Here is a 16,283-nt window from a genome sequence, read left to right on the forward strand (position 1 = left end):
TCTCCTTCTCTCGCTCTCTCGTTCTCTCTCGTTCTCTCTCCTTTTCTCTCGCTCTCTCGTTCTCCCACTCTCCCGTTCTCTCTCGTTCTCTTGCGTTCTCTCTCTCTCGTGCTCTCTCGCTCTCTTGTTCTCTCTGGCTCTCTCATTCTCTCTCGTTCTCTCTTGCTCTCTCATTCTCTCTCGTTCTCTCTTGCTCTCTCATTCTCTCTCGTTTCTCTCTCTCTCTCTCTGTTTTGAGCTTTGTTCTGTGATATTGACATATTAGTTTTGAGTTGAGTGATCAATAAATATTTTGTATCATGGCAGAACATGGATTATCTAACCCAGCGGTCACCACCCCCCGTCCTCAGGACCCACTAACAGGCCAGGTTTTATGTATTTCCTTGGGGGAGATGCAGACTAGAATAGTGCAATCACTGAGCAGCAAATGATATCACCTGGGATGTATTTCAGTTATCCTGTAAACCTGGCCTGTTAGTGGGCCCTGAGGACAGGGGGTGATGATCACTGGTCTAACCCATGCTGATGGGCAGGGAATGGCGTCACTTATCCAATCATAACCCTCCAGCAATGTGAAGCCCCCGTACCTGCCGCCCCTCTCACCCTCTCTTCCTGATGCAGGACCATTATGATTGGGGCCTAAGAGCCATTAAGTCTGTCTTGGTGGTCGCCGGTTCCCTGAAGAGAGGAGACCCGGATCGCCCGGAAGACCAGGTCCTTATGAGAGCTTTGCGAGATTTCAACATTCCCAAGATCGTGACGGATGACATGCCGGTGTTCATGGGTCTCATCGGAGATCTGTTCCCGGCCCTGGATGTCCCCAGGAAGAGGGACATGGACTTCGAGGTGTTTGTCAAGCAGGCGGTGCTGGACCTGAAACTACAAGCTGAAGATAACTTTGTTCTGAAGGTAAAATAAGAGCTGCTTGTTGTGTTTTGTATTTATATTTAATGGGAAGTTACATTTCATTCATTCTTTTTTTGGCTGCATTGTGGCCTATAGTGAAGTAATTGAGTAGCTCTACACTATGGTGAGCAGTGCTGTATTTTGGCCTAGACCAACAAGGCCCAGGCCTAGGGCATCAAAAATGCTGCCCCCGCACGAAAAAAGCCCCCCTCCTCCTCCTGAGTCAGTCCATTCACTGCCGGGGTTGCTGGCTGCAGCGTCTCTCATATGGAGCAGAGCGTGTGCTCACAGTTCCCCCTCCACCATAGGTGTGCGCAGCCTATTGCATTAGGGTGTGCACACCAAAGCTCAAACACACATGTGTGTGCAGGGCTGGACTGGGACAAAAATTTGGCCCTGGACTTCATCCAGACTGGCCCACTTTGACATGTCTCTCCCACGGTGGCCGGACAACTCCCGCACCACCCCGGCCACCCAAGCCCCCTCTCCCCATTCACTAGCCACTAGCCATTCTACTTTATTGGAGTAGAACGACTGGTACTGGTACTCTTATAGGCAGGACCAGTGGGGAAGCTAGACAAAGAATCAGTTTGGTGCCCCCCCTTATGGGACGAGATTAGGAAGAAGTGAGAAACTCCCAGGCCATAGCTGTTGAGTCAGCTGTCTGTCCCCACCCCCATGCTCCCCTGTCGTCCCCCCTGCTCGTGTGGTCCTCCCCCTGCTTCTTAGTTCCCCCCAGGTGAGCGCTGTGGGCAGGGAGAGGAGGTGGGCGCTGCGTGAAGGGAGAGACAGAGGAGCGAAGGGGGGGGGGGGCGGCGGTCCGCTGTCACTGAAGCCGGCCCACTGAACCATCGGCCCACCGGGAAACTCCCTGTAGTCCCAATGGCCAGTCCATCCCTGTGTGTGTGTAATATACCGTATATGACAGTGGGCAAGTCAGTAGGGCAGAGAATGGTGTCTAACTTTTGAGACAGAGAAAGGGACTGAGGACAAAGCTTCCCCAGTCCCTTTCTCTGCAGCCAGGCAGCAGGGGGAATCTGCACAGTACAGGGTGATTAGGGTGTGCCCAGGCACACCTTACACCCTATGTGCACACGCCTATGCCCTCCACACAGACAGGAGAGCAGAGGCTGGTGAGGCTGCACTTGGTACCCACTTTTAATCTACAGAGATGAAGAGATGGAGCTCTAAGAGGAAAAGGTGGGGCCTAAAGAGGAAGGGGTGTGGTTTACATATGACTGGGTGGGTCTTAAACAGGAAGGAGCATGCCATTGACAGGAAGGCATATTTAAATTAGGGGGGGCACACAAGTTTAATCTGGCCTAGGGCATCACAAAACCTTTTGTATGCTGTAGTACCCTTCACAGGAAACACCTGAACTCCAGCCATTGCCCTATAGCAGTGGTCTCCAAACTGTAGCCCAGGGGCCAGATGCAGCCCTTTATCCGGCCTTTGGGGCACTATTTCATCCACTGATACTAACAATGGGGCATAAATGACCCTCACCAACACCAGCAATGGGGCACAATTCCTCCCACTGACGCCAACGATGGGGCACATTTTAACCCAATGACGCCAATGATGGGGCACAATTCCATCCAATGACGCCATCAATGGGGTACAATTCCATCCAATGATGCCAACGATGGGGCACAATTGCTCCCAATTACACCAATGATGGGGCACTATTCTATCCAATGACACCAATGAAGGGACACAATTTCTCCCAATGACCCCGATGATGGGACACATTTTCTCCCAACCAACAATAAGGGCCCAATGACACCAATGATGAGACATAATTCTTCCCAATGTCACTAACAATAGGGCCCAATGACGGGACACAATTCCTCCTAATGACATCAATAATGCAACATAATTCCTCCCAATGAGACCAACAACAAGGCCAAATTCCTCCCAATGACACCATCAATGAAGCCCAATGACACCAATGATGCGACACAATCCCTCCCATTGACACCCAAAATGGGGCGTTGTTTTTTTCCCTTTCACTATCATCTGGACCTTTTCTAATCCCAATGGCCACAGTCTGCCCCCCCCCCCCCCAAAGTCTGAAGGACTGTGAACTGACCCAATGTCACCAACAATGGGGCCCAATGACGGGACACAATTCCTCCCAATGACATCAGTGATGGAGAACAATTTCTCGAATGACACCATATTTCCTCCCAACCAACAATAAGGACCCAATGACACCAATGATGGGACACAATTCTTCCCAATGACACCAACAATGATGGAGAACAATTTCTCCCAAGGACACCCAACAACAAGGCCAAATTCCTCCCAATGACACCAATGATGGGACACAATTCCTCCAACTGACACCCAAAATGGGGTGTTGTTTTTTTCTCCACAACCATCTGGACTTTTTCTACTCCCAATGACCACAGTCTGCCCCCCCCCCCTAAAGTCGGAAGGACAGTGGACTGACCCTTTGTTTAGAAAGTTTGGAGACCCCTGCCCTATAGTATCAGTATAATGATAGGTATTCACAAACGTTGGCCATATTATGTATATAAGTTGCATAATGGATCATTTTGGATTATCGTAGACCTCGTTAAGGATTTTTATTGGGTAATTATAATAGTAATGATTGCAAATGTTCGAAGACAGATTTGAAATAAGGGGCGAGTTTCGATCTGTGTTATGGGGAGGCGATACTACGATAAAATCAGAGGATGGTTGGTCTTCGGAGAAAAGCGGTGCAGTGTCACCATTACTTCCTCCATAACACTTTTGTTGAACCAGAAATGATCTTCTTGGAGTTCCATCCAGTATATTTCTGTCTGTTCCTCATAGGTGGTCCAGTTGGAGGAACTCCTGGCTGTCCGGCATTCTGTGTTCATCGTTGGCAATGCCGGCACTGGCAAGTCTCAAGTCCTGAAGTCTCTGAACAAGACCTACCAGATCATGAAGAAACGTCCCGTATGGACTGACCTGAACCCCAAAGCCGTCACCAATGATGAGTTGTTTGGCATCATTAATCCAGCAACCCGAGAGTGGAAGGACGGTACGTCGGTTTCTTGGAAAGATATTGCAGATGAATGAAATGTGTTCTTTCTACTATTAGTAAGCCGGGCAATATATAAAACTTGAAGCCATCTTTCTGACCTTGGCTTAAAGACTATACAGTCCTGGTATGGGATGCAGTCCCAGCTCTTCTGTCCTGTCTATTAGGGTCAGGTCAGGGCTCAAGATCTACCACAGCCAGGCAACATGCATTTTCTGACTATTACTCAGAGAAAAGGAATCAGTCCATGGGCTTGCTTTTGTTGTTTTAGTGGGGTAAGCAACTTGGATAGGGTATAGGGATTATGGGATGCCCAACTTGACTTGAAGAAAAACAGATGAAGACAAACTTCCTTCTTTCTCTATGTAGACAAAGATGGAGATCCTGGACTATTTTCCCTCTCTATGGATCAGTGGCAAAGTTCTTTAAGAACCAGGAGCTCTCAATCCCTTTTTATGAAATGGCACAAAGTTCCACACTGTATGCAGGAATATCATGTCTCCTCAGTAGAACCTCACACAGTTCTGACGCTTGCAGATACCAGCCCACCTGGCTGCTCTGAAGAACTCCCCAGGAAAAGGAATTGGGGTTTATCTCAATCCTGTCCATGGAAAGTATGCTACATCTGGCAGTCTTTCCCCTTGTATGTCCCATCTCTGTGCTGAGGTACTCACATTGTCCCCTGATTCCTGCTGCCCTGGGCAAGACTTCTGTTCAGGCCTCTTACTGTTCAGATCTTCCCATGCCAGCCAGGATGTCTTCTGCACAAGACCCAAAGGTAACCAAGATCCATCTCTTAGGCTTCCTGTCCTTCCAGCAACCTCAGCCCTGGGGTCCCCTCCCAGGCCTCACGACAGCAACCTCAGCACTCCATCTTCCACCCAACTCCAAGACCTCCCCTGCTGGCCAGGCTCCATGATATTTAAGGGCTGATTCAACTACCCTGCCTGTACCCTCTGCCTTGGGATTGGCCAGATTCCCTCAAGTATTCAGTTCAGGACCTCCTACTCTCCGCCCACTAACTTCCAGAAGCTACTTCAAGCTTCTAGAATTGGCAAGGCACCAGAGACCTGCCCTGTAGTTCAAGCAGAAGGAGATGAGGCCACCATCATTATGAGACCACAACCAAACAATTCAGGATCTACTCATCATTTAGACTTTTAGTTGTTAGTATAAATTATATCTGGTTTTGTGTTTTGTTATCATATGTTCAATTTGAATATCTTTTTTTAAGGAGCCAAAGAAAGTGATTTTTTTGTGTGTTTTTTTTTTTATTATTAAACAGTTTTTATTCCCCCAAAAATGTTAAATTTTCCAGTGCACAAACATTATTTCTTTTGTTCAGTACAATTATTTTACATGTTACCCACGTAGGTGATAGATAGAAGTCTCTAGTCGATTATAAAGACTGTTACAGTCGCAATAAAGTAGATCTTTTGGGGTACCAATACATCGATTGCAAAATTTTACAGATTTGAAGAGAATGAACTGTATGATACAGGTCCAGTAGGGCGGCACGTGAAAGAAGCAGACGTTTCTCTGCAGCGGTCCCAGACTTTGTTATATTTTGTAGAAAATCCTTTATTGATGTAGAAGAATTTCTTATAGGGCAAAGTGCTATTAACGTCAGTTTTCCAGTCAGATAATCTAGGGGGAGCCTGTCTCATCCAAAGTTTAGCAAATGTGTATATTATTTTAACACTTGAAATTTCTGCCCATTGGACCGATGTTCCATCTTTTTGTCTTCAGTTTGTCCAACCTAAAAGCTTCCATTTAATAACTGGATTAGTAGAGAAAAAGTAACAAATCTCTTTTGCTCTCTTATTCCCCGTCCAGAGCAAGAATATGAGATGTGGGGAGCCGATCCTCAGGAATGGGGAAGATGCCGAAGTCCGTAATTAATATTCTGTGTGTATTGCAGGGCTGTTTTCCTCCATCATGCGTGAACTGGCAAACGTAGCACATGACGGGCCCAAGTGGATAGTTCTTGATGGAGATATTGATCCGATGTGGATTGAGTCCTTGAATACCGTCATGGATGATAATAAGGTACGTGAGGTGGAGGAGGATGGTGAAGAGTTCATCCAGAAATCGTTCTGTGTCACCCCCCCCCCCCCCGGCATTCTCTCTGAGCCAAGGTCAATGGTGCCTTCTTGCCTAATGTCTGCCAGCAGCCATCTTCTTCCATATGATCACATGACTGACAATACATGGGCAACGTAAGGGTCACTTTAAAGCTTAATGCCAGGCAGATATAAAAGACCGAAATGAATACAGATCTGTGTGTAATTACAAAGAGTACAAGTACCTTGTAGGAGTTAACCCTTACATTGCCGGTCATTGTAGAAGTGACCCCTTACATTGCCGGTCATTGTAGAAGTGACCCCTTACATTTCTAGTCTTGTAGACCTGACCCCTTACATTGTTGGTCTTGTAGAAGGGACCCCTTATATTGCTGATCTTGTAGAAGGGACCCCTTACATTGCTGATCATTGTAGATGTGACCCCTTACATTGTTGGGCAGTATAGAAGGTACCCCTTACATTGTTGGTCTTGTAGATGTGACCCCTTACATTTCTAGTCTTGTAGAAGTGACCCCTTACATTGTTGGTCATTGTAGACGTGACCCCTTACATTGTTTGTCGTTGTAGAAGTGACCCCTTACATCGTTGGGCAGTATAGAAGTGACCCCTTACATTGGTGGTCATTGTAGACATGACCCCTTACATTGTTGGTCATTGTAGAGATGACCCCTTACATTGGTGGTCATTGTAGAAGTGACCCCTTACATTGTTGGTCGTTGTAGAAGTGACCCCTTACATTGTTGGTTGTTGTAGAAGTGACCCCTTACATTGCTGGACATTGTAGACGTGACCCCTTACATTGTTGGTCGTTTTAGAAGTGACCCCTTACATTGCTGGTCATTGTAGACCTGACCCCTTACATTGCTGGTCATTGTAGAAGTGACCCCTTACATTGTTGGTCATTGTAGAAGTGACCCCTTACATTGTTGGTCGTTTTAGAAGTGACCCCTTACATTGCTGGTCATTGTAGACCTGACCCCTTACATTGCTGGTCATTGTAGACGTGACCCCTTACATTGCTGGTCATTGTAGACCTGACCCCTTACATTGCTGGTCATTGTAGACGTGACCCCTTACATTGGTGGTCATTGTAGAAGTGACCCCTTACATTGTTGGTCTTGTAGAAGGGACCCCTTACATTGCTGGTCATTGTAGACGTGACATTGGTGGTCATTGTAGATGTGACCCCTTATTTATTTATTTATTTATAAAAATGCTTATTGGGAGCGCAGTCATTACCCAAAGGCCTCGATGCGCTCATAGAACCAACATATACATGTACATGTTCTTGTAGAAGTGACCCCTTACATTGCTGGTCATTGTAGAAGTGACCCCTTACATTGTTGGGCAGTATAGAAGTAACCCCTTACATTGTTGGTCATTGTAGACGTGACCCCTTACATTGCTGGTCATTGTAGACGTGACCCCTTACATTGGTGGTCATTGTAGACGTGACCCCTCACATTGCTGGTCATTGTGAAAGAAACCTTTTAAAGGAACCCCAGTTGAGAAAGGCTGTTCTACTCCTTTAGTAAATAAACCCTTGCACCTCTGTGGCTGAAGAGGCCACAACTTTCCTCTAGAAAACAAAATCCTTCCTCTTGTGATGAGGAGAAGCTTTTCACATCTGACTGGTGGTGAAGTCATTCATGTTTTCCTACTGACCTTTCCTGCAGGTTCTGACCCTGGCCAGTAACGAGCGCATTCCTCTGAATCCCACCATGAGGCTGGTGTTTGAGATCAGTCACCTGAGGACAGCGACCCCCGCCACCGTGTCCCGAGCCGGTAAGTTGCCCTTCTCTGATGGTCATGCCTATGGGGCCCATTTTAGGACAATCTTCTTACATAGCAATGGTTTGTGCCGGCCTTTCTTCTTCACCATTCCTGGAGGAGCTCCCATTTCTATGCTCCATCCCCCATTCCGAGTGTAGAGAAGCCAAACTGCCCAAAAATCTGGATAGAAGAAAAGTGTTTTTTTGCTGTTTATGTCTTGCTGGGGGGGTTCCCTTTCACTTCCTGTCTTGGAGAGGGAAGTGAGAGAAAATCTTCTTTAAAGTGAGAGAATTTCCAGTTGTAGATATTTGCCCCCAAATATTTATGCAAATATTAAAATCAGTTGCGGCTAGTGTTTAATTTTTTTTGGGGGGGGGGGGACGGCAAACAAAAGACCTGCAACCACCCCCCCCCCACCGTTTGGTCAGTTCCCCCCACCTCCCGTTAATCGCTTGTCCTCCCACCAGCCCCCTTCTAACCCCATTAAGCTCGCAGGCAGCCTCAGCTCCTTCCTGTGACTCCTCCTCCTCGGCGGCCAATACAATCTCTTCTCCTCTCGGCCAATCAGACCCGCTTCCTGATTGGCCCGGGATGAAAATCAGTATGACCATAGCAAATATTCGCTATTCTCACACAACTGGTTGGGCTCGGGGCGCAGAGCACTGGCCACCCTTTTTTGAAGCCAATTAGAGGCTCAGGCAAAAATTGCCCTGTGCCGCAAAAGTGTTAAAGAAAATGTGGCAACCCTAACCGGGAGCCCACCCATGTATTACAACAGCGAATGAACATTGGCTATTGAAATACTGATCCTCAATCCGGCCAATCAGAAGCAGGTCTGAGACCCGTTTTTCGATTGGCTGAAAAGAGAAGAGTCCCAATTAGCGGTCGAGGAGGAGGGAGGAAATGGAAGCCGCCATGATGCCCCTGGAGATCAGGGACAAAGAATGCCGTCGCTGCCGAGCAAGGGAAGCCGCCGGTGAAGCGCTGCCCACCATAGATGAGGTAAGTGCACCAGATCCGACCGACGGGGTCAGCAAATCTTCCGAAGTAGACAGAGATTTTCTCTCTCTCTCTTCCTGTTTGGCTATAGGACAGGAAGTGAAGGGAAATCACCCCCCCAAAAAATAAAATATGTTTACCAATAAACAATGTTCTCATCATTTTCCTTTGCAGGCATTCTGTACATCAACCCGGCGGACCTGGGCTGGAACCCGCCAGTCACCAGTTGGATTGACAAGCGGGAAGTGCAATCTGAGAGAGCCAACCTGACCATCCTGTATGACAAGTACCTCCCGCTGTGTCTGGACACCCTCAGGACCAGGTATGGGGACCTTTCCACGGTTTTCAGTTCATCCCTCATTCATATTCTGGCTGGAACTAAACCCTCCTTTCGTTTTCAGCCAAAGAAGCCGCCATCTTGGCTTCTGTTTGATCTTCAACTGCCATGATGCTGCACATGTGATCAGTCATGACACCGGCCATTGGATGGTTTGACAGATTGCTTGAGAGCACAACCCATGTGACAGTTACATTCCCGGCACGTGCTGACAATGTAACAGGAGAAATGTAGCCAAAGCTCATTCATCAAAGTCCGTTGTGCACTCCTGTGACCCGCTTCGGTGTTCGCACAATCCCCACATCCCCCATCCATTTATAATGACCATTGTTTACACAAACAGCCTCATTAAAGAAATATCCAGACCTTCGCTCCTTCTCCGGGCCGGGGTCCATCCTAAATTCATAAGCCGGGGGGGGAGGGGCCATAGAAGGCGGGCAGGTGCCCGGAAGAACAGAAGATGTAATGAAGAGGACGCGGACTAATTAGCGGCCCCGTCTCCTTTCAGGGCGCGCTTTGTCTGGCTGAAAGGTTCATTTGGAGGTTTACATAATAGATTCCCCATGAAGTCGTCATCAGACATCGGCGTCTTTTCATATTTCATATCTTTCAGAGTTTTTTTTTCTTCTTTAATCCATAAAGTGGTTTTGCGCACACGGGCACCTGCTATATCTGCTGCACAAAGCTCGCCGTGCGTCACGCAGCATATGGCAGAAGCGGGACCGCGTCCTCAATTCCGAAGGCACAAAGAACCCAATCCCTCTGTTGTTTTCTCAACTCGTTTTTTTTTATATTATTCTGTGTAGTCGGCTTCCTCTGTCAGCGAGTTCTAGATACACCCCAGAAACAAAAAAGCTGTATTTGTTTATTTACTTTTATGAAATTCTTTATGAAGAATTTTAACTTTTTCTGGTGTTCTGTGGAGTTTCTACATGCTCGGGGCTGCTACTAGCTGCACTCCCCCAAAAATGTCTCCTTTCATTGTAACCGGTTCTATCAGCCGCTCTGTAACAGAATGTATATAGACCAGTGAGAGCGCCAAAGGCCCAAGAGTCCAAGATTTCTAATGATATAATTGACTCAACGCAGAAGAACGCAACACGTTTGGAAAGCCAAACACAGTTCCCCTTCATCTGGGCCTTCTTGCTACGTTGACTAACACCGACTTAACAAGCCCTCCTGAAAATGTTCGTAGTACCCCTTGGGCTTTTGCTATGTTGCCATCACGCAGACAATGTTGTGGGCCCAACTCATCCCATTCCCCCCATCAGCACTGCCACTCATCCCATTCCCTCCACCAGCACTGCCACTCATCCCATTCCCCCCACCAGCACTGCCACTCATCCCATTCCCCCCACCAGCACTGCCAATCATCCCATTCCCCCCACCAGCACTGCCACTCATCCCATTCCCCCCACCAGCACTGCCACTCATCCCATTCCCCCCACCAGCACTGCCACTCATCCCATTCCCTCCACCAGCACTGCCACTCATCCCATTCCCCCTACCAGCCCTGCCACTCATCCCATGCCCTTCACCAGCACTACCACTCATCCCATTCCCCCCACCAGCACTGCCACTCATCCCATTCCTTCCACCAGCACTGCCACTTATCCCATTACCTCCACCAGCACTGCCACTCATCCCATTCCCCCCACCAGCACTGCCACTCATCCCATTCCCCCACCAGCCCTGCCACTCATCCCATTCCCTCCACCAGCACTGCCACTCATCCCATTCCCCCCACCAGCACTGCCACTCATCCCATTCCCTCCACCAGCACTGCCACTCATCCCATTCCCTCCACCAGCACTACCACTCATCCCATTCCCCCCACCAGCACTGCCACTCATCCCATTCCCCCCACCAGCACTGCCAATCATCCCATTCCCCCCACCAGCACTGCCACTCATCCCATTCCCCCCACCAGCACTGCCAATCATCCCATTCCCCCCACCAGCACTGCCACTCATCCCATTCCCCCCACCAGCACTGCCACTCATCCCATTCCCCCCACCAGCACTGCCACTCATCCCATTCCCCCCACCAGCACTACCACTCATCCCATTCCCCCCACCAGCACTGCCACTCATCCCATTCCCCCCACCAGCACTACCACTCATCCCATACCCTCCACCAGCACTGCCACTCATCCCATTCCCCCCACCAGCACTGCCACTCATCCCATTCCCCCCACCAGCACTGCCACTCATCCCATTCCCCCCACCAGAACTGCCAATCATCCCATTCCCCCCACCAGCACTGCCACTCATCCCATTCCCCCCACCAGCACTACCACTCATCCCATTCCCCCCACCAGCACTGCCACTCATCCCATTCCCCCCACCAGCACTACCACTCATCCCATTCCCCCCACCAGCACTGCCACTCATCCCATTCCCCCCACCAGCACTACCACTCATCCCATACCCTCCACCAGCACTGCCACTCATCCCATTCCCCCCACCAGCGCTGCCACTCATCCCATTCCCCCCACCAGCACTGCCACTCATCCCATTCCCTCCACCAGCACTGCCACTCATCCCATTCCCTCCACCAGCACTGCCACTCATCCCATTCCCCCCACCAGCACTGCCACTCATCCCATTCCCTCCACCAGCACTGCCACTCATCCCATTCCCCCCACCAGCACTGCCACTCATCCCATTCCCCCCACCAGCACTGCCACTCATCCCATTCCCTCCACCAGCACTGCCACTCATCCCATTCCCTCCACCAGCACTGCCACTCATCCCATTCCCTCCACCAGCACTACCACTCATCCCATTCCCCCCACCAGCACTGCCACTCATCCCATTCCCTCCACCAGCACTGCCACTCATCCCATTCTCCCCACCAGCACTGCCACTCATCCCATTCCCTCCACCAGCACTGCCACTCATCCCATCCCCCCCACCAGCACTGCCAATCATCCCATTCCCCCCACCAGCACTGCCACTCATCCCATTCCCCCCACCAGCACTGCCACTCATCCCATTCCCTCCACCAGCACTGCCACTCATCCCATTCCCCCCACCAGCACTGCCACTCATCCCATTCCCTCCACCAGCACTGCCACTCATCCCATTCCCCCTACCAGCCCTGCCACTCATCCCATGCCCTTCACCAGCACTACCACTCATCCCATTCCCCCCACCAGCACTGCCACTCATCCCATTCCCCCCACCAGCACTGCCACTCATCCCATTCCCCCCACCAGCACTGCCACTTATCCCATTACCTACACCGGCACTGCCACTTATCCCATTACCTCCACCAGCCCTGCCACTCATCCCATGCCCTTCACCAGCACTGCCACTTATCCCATTCCCCCCACCAGCACTGCCAATCATCCCATTCTCCCCATCAGCACTACCACTCATCCCATTCCCTCCACCAGCACTGCCACTCATCCCATTCCCCCTACCAGCACTGCCACTCATCCCATTCCCTCCACCAGCACTGCCAATCATCCCATTCCCCCCACCAGCACTGCCACTCATCCCATTCCCTCCACCAGCACTGCCACTCATCCCATTCCCTCCACCAGCACTGCCACTCATCCCATTCCCTCCACCAGCCCTGCCATTTATCCCATTCCCTCCACCAGCCCTGCCACTCATCCCATTCCCCCCACCAGCACTACCACTCATCCCATTCCCTCCACCAGCACTGCCACTCATCCCATTCCCCCCACCAGCACTGCCACTCATCCCATTCCCTCCACCAGCACTACCACTCATCCCATTCCCTCCACCAGCCCTGCCACTCATCCCATTCCCCCCACCAGCACTGCCACTCATCCCATTCCCCCCACCAGCACTACCACTCATCCCATTCCCTCCACCAGCCCATACTCAGAAATACTCCGTTCCCGAGGGTTTCCAAGATCAGCCGAGCTGTCCCCGGGCCTTTCCGATGGTCTCTGGCGCCCCCCACCTCTAGCCACATGCTGTATTGCATGCCATTGAAGTCAATGCGGAACAAATTATTTTCGTTTCCATTGACTTTAATGGGAAAACTCGCTTTGATATGCGAGTGCTTTGGATTACGAGAATTCTTCGCAATCCGAGGTTCCGCTGTACTGTAGTATGCTGTTTTGCGCTGAAAAGGTTTGCTTCAACAACCATTCTTCAAATTTCCATTAAAAAAGATCTTAGAATGAATGAAACCCAAAATGTTTCTCTTCTTGCTGGATCTAGAAGGATTATATATGATAATGTTTGACCGTTGAACATGGCATCTTCTTGGTGGCTGGTAATTGGCATCTTCTTGGTGGCTGGTAATTGGCATCTTCTTGGTGGCTGGTAATTGGCATCTTCTTGGTGGCTGGTAATTGGCATCTTCTTGGTGGCTGGTAATTGGCATCTTCTTGGTGGCTGGTAATTGGCATCTTCTTGGTGGCTGGTAATTGGCATCTGACGCTCAAGCAAGGCCTCGCTCATCTTTATTTCTGATGCTTCCTCTGCACAGGTTCAAGAAGATAATCCCGATCCCGGAGCAGAGCATGGTGCAGATGTTGTGTCATCTTCTGGAATGTCTCTTGACGAAGGAGAACACCCCACCCGACTGCCCCAAAGAGCTCTATGAACTCTACTTTGTGTTTGCCGCCGTCTGGGCCTTCGGTGGAGCCATGTTCCAGGATCAGGTGAGTCCTCTACACTTCCCATAACCCTTTGTGGTTTTATCATTGGCCCGATGTGCTTTGTGTTTTTGTCTGATAAATTCATATCCTTTCAGTGTATCAGGTCTTGTTGGGCTCTACTAGACCGGCCTTTCTCAGCCTTTTTACCCCAGAGGGACCCAACCGCTTTCCGTCCGCCGCACGCTGATATATACATCGGCAAAATGGCATTGGCAGGCAAATGGACGTCCCTTTAAATTTGCCGCCCAGCGGGCATCAGTGTTGCCAACCATCAGTCGTTTTACTGGCAGCCAGTAAAAAACAGGCACTTTTCTCCTGCCAGTAAATGCCAGTAACAGGAAAATAAGAGAGCCAATGAGAGCTGCAGAGCTGGAGGTGTGCCTCCTGTGTGTCTGTGTCAATCCAGGAAATGAACAGGCAGCAGCTTCAACTGCCCACAGTTAAAATGGTTGCAGCTAGACCTGTGGAGGGAGATTTCTGCAGCATATTTGGCAAGTACAGAATCACAGTACGAGCATAATCCGCTCCAGGAGAATGTACTATCAAAGCGAGTTTCCCCATTGAAGTCAATGGAAACGAAAATAATTCGTTCCGCATTGACTTCAATGGCATGCAATACCGCATGAGGCCACAGGTGGGGGGGCACCAGAGAGCCTCGGAAACAGCCGGAAAGGCCAGAGGACAGCTCGGCTGACCTCGGAAATGCTCGGGAACGTAGTATTTCAGAGACTTTCCAAGCATTTCCGAACGGCTCCGAAGCCCCCCCCCCCCACCTCAGGCCAAAAGCGGTACTGCACTTAGATTTGGCCTGAATCCTGCTCGTTTCGCAAACTGAGTTAGGATTTTTCAAAATACAGTGCTCTTATAGAGCGTGTTGCGCGGAGCTCATGCTGTTGTAGAGCGCGTTGCGTGGAGCTCGGTGCGCGCTGTTGTAGAGCGCGTTGCGTGGAGCTCGGGGCGCGCTGTTGTAGAGCGCGTTGCGTGGAGCTCGGGGCGCGCTGTTGTAGAGCGCGTTGCGTGGAGCTTGGGGTGCGCTGTTGTAGAGCGCGTTGCGTGGAGCTCGGGGCGCGCTGTTGTAGAGCGTGTTGCGTGGAGCTCGGGGCAAGCTGTTGTAGAGCGCGTTGCGTGGAGCTCGGGGCGCGCTGTTGTAGAGCGCGTTGCGTAGAGCTCGGGGCGCGTTGCGTGGAGCTCGGGCGTGCTGTGTCGGAAAACGAGGCTAATTCTAATTGTCTCTCAGCCGCGGTTTATGTTTTAGACTCGTTCAGATAGAATCGCGAGGCGCCGTTATTAAGACCGCGCCGAGCCGCCGTCAGATCATCGCCCGCTTACAATACGGGGGGAATTATGGGGATTACTGTAACCGGCGCATAGTATTTTCATTTAGAGAATCGTTCTTCGCTGCTCAACACAACATTAATCCGGAGGACGGTCGCTCGAAGCCGAGGCAATATAAGATAATGGGATTACTGAGTGAAAAGTTTTCTGGCGGCGGAAGCGGCGCGGCCTGATGTGAAAACAAGCCGAAAATTTCCAGCCATCATGACATTCATTTGAGTTATATCGCTCTCGTCTTCGCAGCGTTCTCCTCGTTTTTAAAGAGACAGAAGAGTTTGGAGGAGTTCGGTATTGTAGGAGGAGTCTTGTAAGCGGGCGCTGAAAGGCTTCTGCGTGGTCACCTTGCCACAGGGGCGGCTTCTGTGTTGTCACCTTGCCACAGGGGCTTATAAGGGAGACTACAGGTGACCCTTCCAACACACATGACACAGACACAGTCCACTGCAAAGAGGCTGCCATAGATCAACCAATTTTATTTTCAAAGAATGATACACAATGCACAGGGCCAACTGTTAGGGGGTACATTTACTTTTAGGGGGGCTTCCACTTTCAGAAATTATCTGCAGAACGTCTGGCTCTTTGGTTCATATTGGTTTATCCTTCCGGGGGTTTGCAGAATATAAAGGCCCGTCCGGGGACCTCCGAAACTGACGCTTTTTATGGGGCCCTGCGGGGGTCCCCAGACGGGTCAGTATAACACACCATCCAAACAGCTGACCCATCCTGCAGGAAGACCAGCCGAGCGTCATCAGGAATTATGGGGCCCTTTACATAGCTTTAGGCATGGGCCCCCTGGAGCAGACAACTGGGGGGGGTCCTGCCGCCTCAAATTGAGACGCGGGGGGGCTGTTGCGAATTGAGGGGAAACAAAATATAAAAAAGGGGGGGGGGTAGCCATTCTGGGCCCTTTAATAAAAATAAATACAAATAAAAATATAAAAAAATATATAAAAAAAAGGGAGGGGGGGGGGGGGGGTTGCCATCTGGGGACCGCCAAAACTGCCACTTTTCATGGGGCCCTGCGGGAGTCCCCAGACGGGTCCGTATAACACACCATCCAAGCGGCTGACCCATCCTGCAGGAAGACCAGCCGAGCATCCGGGGCCACTATCAGGAATTATGGGGCCCCTTACACAGATTCAGGCATGGGCCCCCTGGAGCAGAGAACTG

This window comes from Rana temporaria, chromosome 12 (assembly GCF_905171775.1).
Source record: "Rana temporaria chromosome 12, aRanTem1.1, whole genome shotgun sequence".
In the NCBI taxonomy this organism is placed as follows: domain Eukaryota; kingdom Metazoa; phylum Chordata; class Amphibia; order Anura; family Ranidae; genus Rana; species Rana temporaria.